Raw genomic sequence first — 13,580 nt, 5'->3', positions numbered from 1 at the left:
TACCTAGACCTTTCCATCTATACTGGAGTAACTCGTTCAGGATATCGTGTAACGGACCTGGATCAGAGTGCTGACCCTCATACAGAGTAATGAGGTGCTGAATCATATACATACCCACCAGTCGCTGCTCGGCTGGGGGCATTTTCAGAAACATTTGTGCCACTATTTCGTCTGGAAAAGTGGTAGAATCAGTAATCCATCGGACTGCTGATCGGGCTAGTTCTTGTTCATGCATGGTACTTAACTCACTGTAACCGATTCGTGATTTCAGAATGTAATCGGTAGCTTGGAATACTTGTTCTAGAGAACCTTGTTCTGGTGCTGAATGATGGAAAATTGACTTGTGTTCTAGGCGTAAATGGTGATCTGGAAATCTAGATCTTCCTACATACGCTATTCTGGCGGTATTCTCGTCCTCTACCTCTTCAGTATCAGAGTTACTTTCTTTCTCGCTTACTTGTGCTGCTTTACGTTGTTCGTGTATCTTTATTATTTCTCTACGGATTTTCTTGTACATACTTTCCATGGCACCAATGGTATTGTGCTTTCCTTCGGCTATATTATCACTCCACTTTGTCAGAGTTTTCATTTCTTCCGGGTCTTTAGACGGATGATCCTGTTCTCTTATTAGACAGTTAATTAAGAACTTTAATATCATGCGCTGAATCTCGGCTTTCCTTTGAGACATGGCATCACTAATACTTTGTGGGTCATCCCCTGTACGGATGAAACGATATATCCTGTCTAGGTCTTCTTTCATATTGGGTAGGGTGACTAGATACTCGGTCACCCTCCTTACGCGTACGGAATATAAAACCATATTAAACTCGCCTGGAACTGGGTCATAGGCACATTCGCCAAGGGTTTGCCTGATCTCTGCAACCGACTTATTACTTTTAGGAGTACGCTGTGATGCTTGAGCATGTAATTCGAGTGCTGATAAACGCTTGTATGGCGGCGGGGTTTGAGGAAGACCTCCTTCTGCGGCCCCTAAACTAGAATCGTCGACTGATATTCTTCGTGGCGGAGCGGGAAATTGAAATGCTGGCTGGACCGGGGGTACCGTAGCAGGTACTGCATGGGGTGCCCCGGTGTCTGGAGAAGCAGGATGTGCCTGATTTACTGGGACTGGCGGAGCGCGAACAGGATTTACATATTCAGGGACTGTGTCGTCCAAATAGGACGAAATAAAAATATCAGCTGCGGTCTGTTTGTGAGGTAGCTTGGTCGGAACTAGTGGTGGCGGGAAATTACTGGATGCCTCCGGGGTCGCTTTTGGCAAGCCCTCGGCAAGAAGAGGATACATACCCTTAATGAGGGCATTCCTCTGTCTGTCTGACTGTTCGGCTTTGACTTGTTCACCTATCTCGATTAATTCTTTTTCTTGGGCTCGTTCTAAGGATTCCCTACTTAATTCTGATTTTCTGATTTCCTTTTCAGTTCTTTTATGAGCTTCTTTGCGCCATAGCTCGATGGCATCTTTCTGTGACTGTCTGGCTTTCTTTTTCCATAATGCCTCCTCTACTCTCATGATGCACTCGGCATCCCACGTACCTGATACGGGCCATCTATACTTTTCTTCTAACTGTTTGGTATACTCTACCCATAAATCTAGATACAATATGGCACTTATGCCATGTTTCTGATACATAAAGTGACCTGGACTGTCCCTGGGCGGGACGGGAACTGCTGCTTCCAGCAGACCCTTTCTAGTTTTTAACTGACGTAACTTGGAAAATATGGGCATGACTGAACTGTAATCTAGACACAATACAATACACAATGAACACGATACTTATACCCCATTCATACCACGACATTAAAATACATGAAAAACATTTAAAATAATCAGTTCGAACAGAATACTACCTGGAAATACTGAGAACAGAACACATAAATTTTCTCGAGAACAGAAACTGACTAGAACAGAAACTAGATGCACTGCTGAAACAGTACGAAACTTACCGGTCTCATAAAGAGACACGTCAGGACCCGCATCCACCGAAGTGGACACTTCGTTTGTGGGACTGTGTACCACCAACCCACAGACCAGAGTCAATTAAATGGACCCTGTCTAGATACCACCCCAGTAACGGTACTCACCGGGCAGCAAGAACGGAAGGCCTCAGACTGGACTGGACTGCTACGACGACGGACGACAAACTTCGGACTTCGGACTTCAGTTACGGGTGGACCTCCGGATACCTCGGACCTTGGACTCTTGGCTTGGGCTCTGGTCGGGACTCGCCGCGTTCCTCCACCGTCTCGTCTGGATGCTGGACCGCCTCCTCCGTCTCCTCCGTGGGCCTGAGGGATACTTGAGCAGAAATATCTGCCACTGCGCAGAAGAGTTCCGTCACGACTGCAGAGGGTCAGGGGGTCGGCGTGGCTTCACCGACGCGTGGGGAAAGGGCAAGTCCCTGTTCGGGCGCCATTATGTGGTAAATAAATAAATAATACCCTATTTTTGACTAGACATATATCATAACAGATAGCTCAATAAATAAGAGTCAAGATTCGAGGTAGTAGGAGTTTTGCAGGTTTAATACAGCATAAGGACAGGAACAGGACGACCTGCATAGGAATAGGATGGCAGGGCCCAGCAGCTGCTGGGGCTGGATCTGGGATGAGCGCGCTGACTTTTAATAACAATACATGAACATATATACATAACGCAAACACATAGCATTACATTGCAGTAGGCGTAGCAGTGGGTGGAGCAGAAGGCGTGACGCGTAGCAGTCGCGAAAGATAAGGGGGGAAAAGAGGTGTAACTGGGCGTATACATAGACATGTGGTGCAGACGTAACAGAATATGTCATTAATGGGGCGGAAACATTGGAGGGGGCTACCTGGGGAGCCGGGACCTCTAACCTAGTGGTGCGCGCAAACTGGCAATGACGTATCACTAGGAGAAGCTGGGGGCTATGAACTCTGTGCTAGGAGCAGAGACTGAAGTCTGGAGGGTCGGAGCGACATGTACCTAAACAGTATCTAGTATCTGATGTTTAGAGAACATGTTGATATAAACTATAAGTCAAGAGGGGAAAGGCTAACTTGATTCTAAGACTGGACCATGCATTATTCTACATGTAGTGCGTGATGAAGAATATTAAATGACTATTAAATGCAGTATTTCTCTAACGTGGAGACGTGAAGGCTAGACAATGACGGAAACTATTGATGCAGTTCAGTAGCTTAGGAATGCAGAGAAGGAGGGCTGAACTGATAACTGGAACTATAACATATTCTTGGCAGACTCAGAGACTGAGCCAGGCTGGGCCGGGCACTGCGAGGCAGGAAGTAAGTGAAGGGTCGAGGATACAGGTGGGGGCTGTATCGCTCCTCAGCGAGGCTTCAGGAGACAGGAGCTGAATCTGGTGTCCGGGCCCTTTTGAGGCCTAGAAACGGGGACTTTATAATGGAATAACGTGCACACTGAGAAACGTGGCAACGTAGCTTTACATAGGCCTGATATTCGTAGTATTCACGAGGACTGGAAACTGGCATACTAGAGGTGGACACAACTGTAATTGCGTCATTAATCGGACATGGGGAGTGCATATGCATATTTAATCATGCACACATAACATATGATGAATGACACGTAGGGACACAGAACATGGCAAAATTTACTTTTCCACCACTTAAGCTCTTCTCTGAACTTAAGATTTTCACCAGTTCACCGGTTCACCAGTTTGCCAGTTTGCCAGTTTGCCAGGTTGCGCGCGCTCACAACCCTCTCTCAATCACACTACAGGCATTCAACTCCGCATGACATTACAATACAGATACAACACAAAACACCGCAATCTGTCAATGCATGACCCTTGTTATACTCACTCTCGTCCGACCCTGCTGCTTTTCTCTCGCACCGTCAGCACCTTCTTCGGCAGGCGATTCTTCCGCTGCTCATCTTTCGATCTCTAGGGACCTTGGGGTAATCTTAACCTAGTCTAGATCACCTTCCTCTAGAAGGTAACCATCCTTCTCTGCTACCAACTGTTACGGCGGGATTTCTGATCTATTGCTATAGATCGAGATCCCAACTCAGGTCGACTGAACCGTTGATACCTGTCATAGAGTAAAAGGCAATCCACTACTAGGTCAATCGGTTAAGGACTTACACCACTCTAAAGAACCACTTACTACGAATAAGTTTAAAAGTTTATTATAAAGCCAAAGTTAACTGGAGATACAAACATCTCAAAATAAGGTTCAAAAGATATACTGGTATCAATACAAACATACATTTTCTAAATGCTCTTAGTCGGCAGAAGAATATCACCAAAACCAAATAAAATATCATCAGAGTTGCAAGAATAGACACAAGCTGTAACTTGTGAGTCATTTACAGAAAGGAAGAAAATCCAGATTAGACTGTCCCTACACTAAACTAAGTGACATCCCTACTTAGTAAAATCTTAATCTAAAAAGGTGTCAGCCGTGGTGACTTCCAAAGAAGATCACTCACTTCCCTTAGTCTTCATTGTGAATCGGTGTCTCGCAGTTATCCTACCTGCCTACCCATCCGCTCTCTTAGGTTCCTCAGACCATCTGCCCTAACTCCACCCAGGGGTGCTGTCCCTAATACAAAAATCACATTTACAATAGAAACGCCCTTTAGAGACGCCCCTCACGTGGTGTCGGTTCTGGCATTTTCCATGCTGATACTCCTCTGGGCCCATCGTTAGCGTTGACCTTGCTTCTCAGGCTCTTCTCCGGCAGGACGGTACCCCCCAGGAAATTCCTGAAGCCTCCTCCAGGCCTCTGCCTGGCTCACTGAACAAAACTCTATTCATCACTCTCTTGATTGGAACCTCCTCGCACCTGCAAACAGACACTTGTACAGTGGGCCCCAAATTCCGGCCTCCACCGTATCTTCTAAGTCGTAAACCTTCGAGCAGGCTCCGCAATTTATGCTTAACATGACCTTCCTCTAACTAACACATGCAGATCAAAAGAAATGACCTTATCTATTCAGGCCTATTAGAATTAAATGAAACGGGCCTGTGCACTCTGTAAATCTTTAATTTCTTAGTCTAAACAGTATTCTAACTTATTACACACAATGGTTATATGAAACACTTCTATAAAACATATATTTCAGTTCTATGATCAATAATACTTTGAATTACAACAACATTAAAATCCATATCAAGTGAGAGTGTAACAGCACCTTTCATTCTCTGTGAACTGCCATGTGGCCTACACATTTCTACGTTTAGCAGCATTACATTCTCCTCTACAACAGCCACATAACATGGGATTTCAACATCATTCTAACATCTCTACACACTTCTACATTAGCTTTTCACACTGATATATGCATTCTATTTTAATTAAACACTCTTATGTATTTTCTTTACTGATGCAACGTGCTTGTAAATATGGTGCACTTCTATTTTTTTTCTCGATTTGCGCTCTCTCACTCTCAATACATCACTTCCGTTTTTCCTTCGGGAGCACTGCTCAACTACAGTTCTCTTGCACTTATACTGTTGAAATATGGCTTGGGGGCCTACTTGTTTTTTTTTCTTTAACATGCAGGCTGCTTGAGGAGGTTTACAGCCTCTTTTCTACAATGAAACCAGCGCCTGCACTTAAAAAAAAATAATGAGCACTGCTCTTTATAGCTCTCCTGCTGGGCCCCCCTTCCCTATCCCATCTCGTTTCCAGCCCATGGCAGGAGGCGTGCAGTGTATTTTCTTACATGTGTTTTCTTTAATAAACATGGTACCCGCCGCAATTTCGTTTTTTTTATTAACCACAGCTGTACGAAACTGGCTCTATATATACTACACCAAAATGAGGTACAGTGTGTATAGAGTCCAGGTGAACCCAGAGGTAGGCAGAGGTTAAAGTTAGATAGAACCTTACTCTCTATTTGTCTCAGTCAGCAAATGAATTCACACACTCAAGAACTGAACTCTAGGCCAATTGTTTTTGCGTAGAAAAAATATGCTGTTGTTTTATTTTTGTAACAAAGCAAGCCTGGCACAGGTAAGCATTAAATACTTTACAGTAATAAGTTGCAGAATGTAGAACAGTTTGAAAATGCAATAGGAATTGTACTTTGTTTGATTTACAGGGGATGCAGTAGGTTGCAATACTTAGCAAATACAGTACATTTAAACGAATAGGCTTTTTCAGTAAATGACAGGTAAGTTACTTTTTACGTTACTTTTCTAACTCAGTGCTGGATACCTAGATTCAACACTGGGACATTTCCTGCAAACAGGTAAGTAAATACATTTTGGTTATTCGTGCAATTTTTACAGAATATTCTTAGATTTCAAAATTCTACACTTTGAAACTTTGTGGAAGAAAATTGTCAATGTTATCCTATGGAGGAAAAACAGGTTATCGGTTCAAAGGTAAGTTTTCGACTGTGGGAGTTAAGGTTCTGGGGTTAGACTCAGCGGTCCCCCAGGGTCAGTGATGCACTCTTGTTACACCCTCAGTGGCTCTAGAGTGGCCGGGTGCAAAGTGTTGAGGCCCAATGTTATCCAATGGGGGATGGGGGCCTCTGGTTGGTGGCTGCTGGCAAGCAGGCCACTGGTTTGTGGGAGCAAAGGTCCTGGACTTTAGCTCAGGGCAAATGGGAAAACAGATTAGCACCAAAGGTGCACCCTCAGCGGCACTAGAGAGGCTGGGTGCGGGGTGCTGTTTTGAGGTCAGGTGCCCTGTTGTTTCCAATGGAGAACCTCCAGTTTGCAAAAAGCACTGCAGGCAGGGAGTCGAAGGACTTCTGGGTGCGACCACCACTTCGAGAGGTAATTTGGGAGGTATGGGGTTGGTTAGGCACCATCGGTTTGGGCACACAAGGCCTTGGGCGTCGGGTGCAGGGGTGTCTTTTGGGGTCGGATCTTCTTACCAGCTCCTGGTCGCCATTAGGGGGCCTTCTGGATTTAGACTGCAGGCGTCGGCTAAAGGCTTGAGGCAGGTCATGGGTCGCCTGATCTCGGTTCAGGGGTGACCTCCTTGTGGTGTTTTCCACTCAAGCTCGGTCGGGGTTCGGGGGGTACAGAGTGGGCTAGATTAGCAATTTCAAGCTGCTGCAGAGGTTGCAGTTGAACAAATACGGTGTTCACGGGAGAAGCAATCTTTGGAAGTGAAGGCAGGCAGGTCCTCCGGGGTTTTTGAGGTTGCTGGCTGCAGGACACACCGGGGTTTCGCAGGAGCAGGTTCAAGGGGAGACAGGCCTGTAGGGCTGGGGCCAAGTCAGTGGGCGTTGTCCTCTTGTTAGCTCTGCACGGCTCATTGGTCCTTCTTCTTATCTTATTTCTTGTTGATTTTGGATCTGAGAAAACAAGGTTCAGGGTGCCCCTTAACTACTAGATTTAGGGGTGTTACAGGTAGGTAGAGGGCAGGGACCAATGGGTCCCTTCCCTGGCGTGGGTACACCCCCTATTGTGCCACCCTCCAGTGGGAGGGGGGCAGGAGCCTGTCCCTGGTTGGTTGGATCCCCTCATCCTCAAGATGGCAGGGATTCAAAGTTGTGCTTCACCTCGCCTCCCCCACCTGAGGGGTAGAGTTGGCAGAGTTAGGCACACCTCTCTCCCTCACTTGTTTTTCCTGCCGGTTCTCCTGCCCAAAGTGGGGGGCAGAGCCAGTGGGGACCAGTTGCTGAAAGCAGCAAGTGGTCTGGGGAAGCTCACAAAGGCGGCATGCCTTAGAAGCTTCCCCTTCGTAAACCCCGCCCATCCTGGGGGAGGAGGTTTGGCACCTCGTCCCAGGATGTGCATTGTTTCAGGCCCTCCAGAGCAACAGGCTCTCAACCCAGGGGTCCAGAAACATGTTTGTTGATGGCAGCCTAAGCAGCCACTTAGTCGGGACACAAGAAGTTGGTCGAGTTACAGGGGGCATCTCTAAGATGCCCTCTGTTGTGCATTTTACATTAAATCGCACACTGGCATCAGAGTGGGTTTAATGTGCTTAGAAGTTTGATACCAAACTTCCCAGTTTTCAGTGTAGCCATTATGGTGTTGTGGAGTTCGTAATGACAAACACTCAGCACCATATACTCTTAAAGGAAGCACTACACTATCGAAGGCTGGGGTCCTATTGAAATCCTTTCTGGCTGACAGAGTACAAACAGTTGATCTAGGAGGGGACAGATCAAAACCATTTTCCTTCCCCTGTGGAGTTCCACAGCGATCCTCCCTTAGCCCAACGCTTTTCAATATATATGTGAGACCGCTGGCTGCCCTTTTAAGATCTTTTGGGCTATTTTTAACCTCCTATGCAGATGACACGCAAAGCGTGCTATCTCTGCAGAGAGGCACAGAAGTGGAAAAGACCACTAGCTGCAATGACTGCATGGCAGCAATAACCAGCTGGATGTCTGCTAATTGCCTGAAGTTGAATGCAAGCAAAACAGAGGTGATTATTTTCGGGAACAACCCCGAACCTCTGATCTCCAGCATGGTGACCCAGTGAGATGGGCCTCGCCCACCACCTGCACTTAAGGTTAAAAATTTGGGGGTGAATGTGAATAACACTCTCACATTTGGGGACCAGGTCAGTGGAGTGGTGTCTACCTGCTTTTTTATCCTGAGAACACTGAAGAAAATAAAACTCCTCCTCACGGAAGAAAGCTTCAGAACAGTTGTCTCAGCTCTCATTCTGGCCCGTCTGGATTATTGTAACAGTCTGTATCTGACTATTAATAATAAACATCTGAACAGACTACAGATGGTACAGAATGCGGCAGCCAGGCTGCTTACGGGCACTCTGAGGTTTGTGTCAGTCAGAAACGGCCAACTTCACCTTCACTGGCTCCCAATCAAACAACGAGCCCAATTCAAGGCTCTCTGCACAGTCTTCAAGTCCCTGAGGGGGATCGGCCCGAAAGACCTAAAAGAGCGCATTAAATGGTATGTCCCCGGGAGAACCTTGCGCTCAATGGAAGCAAAGTGGGCGGCCGTTCCTAGGGCAAAAAAGGCCAGTTGGGGCGGAAAGAGCTTTGTTCTGAGAGCCACCAACGCCTGGAATGAACTTCCGTTTTATCAAAGATCTGCCACAGAACTCCTTTCATTTAGGAAAGGTCTGACGACATGGTTGCCTTCAACATATTTTCAGGTGGGGCTCAAGGGATGGAGGGTTCCAGGTATACAGTGCTCAGCGCCAGAACACCCTTGGGTAACAGTGCGCTTTATAAACCCATATAACATAACATAACATAACATAACATAACATAACATAACATAACATAACATAACTGCACTTACAATGCCCAAGAATAGACTTGGGCACTGTAGGGGTACAGGGCTCATGCACCTGTACCCTCACTACTGGCATAGTGCACCCAGCTGGAGGGGTGGCTGATCTAGGCCTGGGAAGTGGGTTGTAGGCATGGCACACAGGGATGTGTGCCATGTCGACTCTTCACTTTGGTTCTGCACCAAGACAAGCTGCGTGCACAGGCAGTGTGTGAATGAGAAGGTGCAGGGCCTCTAAGGGTGTCACAATAAGTGTTGCAGCCCTTAGGGGCCTTCCCTGGTCACAGTGCCCTGGGTACCTGTGGTACCATTTACCATAGGCCTATCTGTGGCCAGGGATGCCAATTGGTTTTAGGCTTCAATGGAATCTTAGGGAAGGAACTTAGGCCCTGGGTACCTGATTAGCAGGAGCCCAGGGCACACTCAGTCAACGAACATCAGCAATTCAGCAAAAAGTGGGGGCATACCATGCAGAAAGAGGGCACTTTCTCACAACAGCTCTCATGCCTGACTCCTAAGTACCTGTGAGTTGGCAATTTGTACTGCTGTCTGCTGCCGTCAGCTCTGCCAGCCTCAGCTGCTGGCACACCAGGAAACACTCCGACCTGGGATCCAGAAAGGGGGCAGACAGAAGTCAAAACACAGGGAACACAGTGGCGCAAGCGGGCTGTAGCAAGACACACGGGTCGGCTTATTTTTGGTAAGTCATATAAACTTATATTGCTTGTAGAGGACAGGTTTGCATTTGCAGTGTTTTGTTTCTCTGAGCAAGGTACTTGGTGGGGTTACTCGGCTCTCAAAACTTAAACAAGCATTTACAATGCAATGGTCTCGGCATTCCTAAAGTTAGAGCTAGTGGCATTGCTCATGACATTATTTTTATTTGTTTTTGTTTTTAAAACATAAATAAATGGCATTGTCATTTACAATGCCAATAGCAGGGCAGGAGAGCAAGCACAACGAACGAGGGGGCAGGACAGCAAGCACAACCAACTAGGGGGCAGGAGAGCAAGCACAAGCAACGAGGGGGGCAGGAGAGCAAGCACAAGCAACAAGGGGGGGCAGGAGAGCAAGCACAAGGAACGAGGGGGGCAGGAGAGCAAGCACAACCAACGAGGGGGGGCAAGAGAGCAAGCACAACCAACGAGGGTGGGGCAGAAGAGCAAGCACAACCAACAACGGGGGGGCAGGAGAGAAAGCACAACCAGCGATGGGGGGGCAGGAGAGCAAGCACAACCAGCGAGGGGGGGCATGAGAGCAAGCACAACCAACGGGGGGGGCAGGAGAGCAAGCACAAACAACGAGGCGGGGCAGGAGAGCAAGCACAACCAACGAGGGGGGAAGGAGAGCAAGCACAACCAACATGGGGGGGGCAGGAGAGCAAGCAGGAGAGCCAGCACAACCAGCGAGGGGGGCAAGAGAGCAAGCACAACCAACGAAGGGGGGGGGCAGGAGAGCAAGCACAACCAACCAGGGGGGGCAGGAGAGCAAGCACAAGCAACGAGGGGCAGGACTGCAAGCACAAGCAACGAGGGGGCAGGACAGCAAGCACGAGGTGGCAGGAGAGCAAGCACAACCAACGAGGGGGGACAGGAGAGCAAGCACGACAAACGAGGGGGGGCAGGAGAACAAGCACAACCAACGAGGGGGGGCAGGAGAGCAAGCACAACCAACGAGGGGGGAAGGAGAGCAAGCACAACCAACATGGGGGGGCAGGAGAGCAAGCAGGAGAGCCAGCACAACCAGCGAGGGGGGGCAAGAGAGCAAGCACAACCAACGAAGGGGGGGGGCAGGAGAGCAAGCACAACCAACCAGGGGGGGCAGGAGAGCAAACACAAGCAACGAGGGGCAGGACTGCAAGCACAAGCAACGAGGGGGCAGGACAGCAAGCAGGAGGTGGCAGGAGAGCAAGCACAACCAACGAGGGGGGACAGGAGAGCAAGCACGACCAACGAGGGGGGGCAGGAGAACAAGCACAACCAACGAGGGGGGGCAGGAGAGCAAGCACAACCAACGAGGGGGGGGGCAGGAGAGCAAGCACAAGCAACTAGGGGGGGCAGGAGAGCAAGCACAAGCAACGAGGGGGCAGGACAGCAAGCACAAGCAACGAGGGGGCAGGACGGCAAGAACGAGGTGGCAGGAAAGCAAGCACAACCAATGAGGGGGGGCAGGAGAGCAAGCACAACCAACATGGGGGGGCAGGAGAGCAAGCAGGAGAGCCAGCACAACCAGCGAGGGGGGGCAAGAGAGCAAGCACAACCAACGAAGGGGGGGCAGGAGAGCAAGCACAACCAACCAGGGGGGGCAGGAGAGCAAGCACAAGCAACGAGGGGCAGGACTGCAAGCACAAGCAACGAGGGGGCAGGACAGCAAGCACGAGGTGGCAGGAGAGCAAGCACAACCAACGAGGGGGGACAGGAGAGCAAGCACGACCAACGAGGGGGGGGCAGGAGAACAAGCACAACCAACGAGGGGGGGCAGGAGAGCAAGCACAACCAACGAGGGGGGGGGCAGGAGAGCAAGCACAAGCAACTAGGGGGGGCAGGAGAGCAAGCACAAGCAATGAGGGGGCAGGACAGCAAGCACAAGCAACGAGGGGGCAGGACGGCAAGAACAAGGTGGCAGGAAAGCAAGCACGACCAACGAGGGGGGGCAGGAGAGCAAGCACAACCAACGGGGGGCAGGAGAGCAAGCACAGCCAACGAGGGAGGGGAAGGAGAGCAAGCACAACCAACAAGGGGGGGGCAGGAGAGCATGCACAACAAACGAGGGGGGTGGCAGGAGAGCAAGCACAACCAACGAGGGGGGGCAGGAGAGCAAGCTCAACCAACGAGAGGGGCAGGACAGCAAGCACAAGCAACTAGGGGGCAGAACAGCAAGCACAAGCAACGAGAAGGCAGGGGCAGGAGAGCAAGCACAACCAGCGAGGGGGACAGGAGAGCAAGCACAACCAGCGAGGGGGGCAGGAGAGCAAGCACAACCAACAAGGGGGGGCAGGAGAGCAAGCACAAGCAACAAGGGGGAGCAGGAGAGCAAGCACAAGCAACGAAGGGGCAGGACAGCAAGCACAAGCAACGAGGGGGCAGGACAGCAAGCACAAGCAATTAGGGGGCAGGACAGCAAGCACGAGTTGGCAGGAAAGCAAGCACAACCAACGGGGGGGCAGGAGAGCAAGCACAACCAACGAGGGGGGGAGGGGCAGGAGAGCAAGCACAACCAGCGAGGGGGGAAGGAGAGCAAGCATAACCAGGGAGGGGGGGCAGGAGTGCAAGCACAACCAACTGGGGGGGCAGGAGAGCAAGCACAACCAACGAGGGGGCAGGGGCAGGAGAGCAAGCACAACCAACGAGGGGGGGGGCAGGAGAGCAAGCACAACCAATTAGGGGGCAGGAGAGCAAGCACAAGCAATGAGGGGGCAGGACAGCAAGCACACGCAACGAGGGGGCAGGACATCAAGCACAAGGTGACAGGAGAGCAAGCACAACCAATGAGGGGGGGCAGGAGAGCAAGCACAAGCAAAGAGGGTGCAGGACAGCAAGCACGAGGTGGCAGGACAGCAAGCACGAGGTGGCATGAGAGTAAGCACAAGCAATGAGGGTGGGGGCAGGAGAGCAAGCACAACCAGTGGGGGGGCAGGAGAGCAAGCACAACCAAAGGGGGGCAGGCCAAACTCCCTCGCTCAGAGGTGAAACCGCTAACCGAATTGTGGGAATAGTTCAGGCAAAATACAGCGCGATTATGTCAAATGTGGGTGGGTTTAATGCTGGTAACAGTATGTGAGGGGCGGGCCCGAAATCAGTTGCTCTTGGCAACTGATTTCAGAGTTGTTGCCGGAAGTGACGCAAGGCGGAGAAACATGGATGATGTACAAGAACTGCAGGGGGAAAGGGAAACCCGCAGATCGGTAAGAATGGTCTGAGGACAGTGAGGATTACAGAGGCGGGTGCACGTTGTTACAGATGAGAGGGACAACATGAGGATTACAGAGGCGGGTGCACGTTGTTACAGATGAGAGGGACAACGAGGGAAATTAGGAGGGGTAGAGGAAAGGAGAGATTGGCGGGCAGATGTGGCGCAAAGAGGCAGAGAAAGACTCTCAAAAATATCACCTGTGCAATCGGCCACCCCAACCTGTCAATGCTTAACTAGTGCACGCAGACAGTACATATCAATGGCATTCATCAAATGCTCTTTCTGTTTTAACATTGCTCAATATTTATATTCGGCAGTCGCTGTTATCATATCTTGTTTATGTCCACGAGAGAGGGGGTTGTGGCGATGCCCTGTCGCTGATACCCTGCTTCAGCTTGCTACCAACTGCTTGTCTTTTTGTTGGCTCTTGGGTTGCAAGTGCTG

This window comes from Lissotriton helveticus, chromosome 8, assembly GCF_964261635.1.
Source record: "Lissotriton helveticus chromosome 8, aLisHel1.1, whole genome shotgun sequence".
NCBI classification, from domain to species: domain Eukaryota; kingdom Metazoa; phylum Chordata; class Amphibia; order Caudata; family Salamandridae; genus Lissotriton; species Lissotriton helveticus.
Note: the sequence above shows the minus strand (reverse complement) of the source record.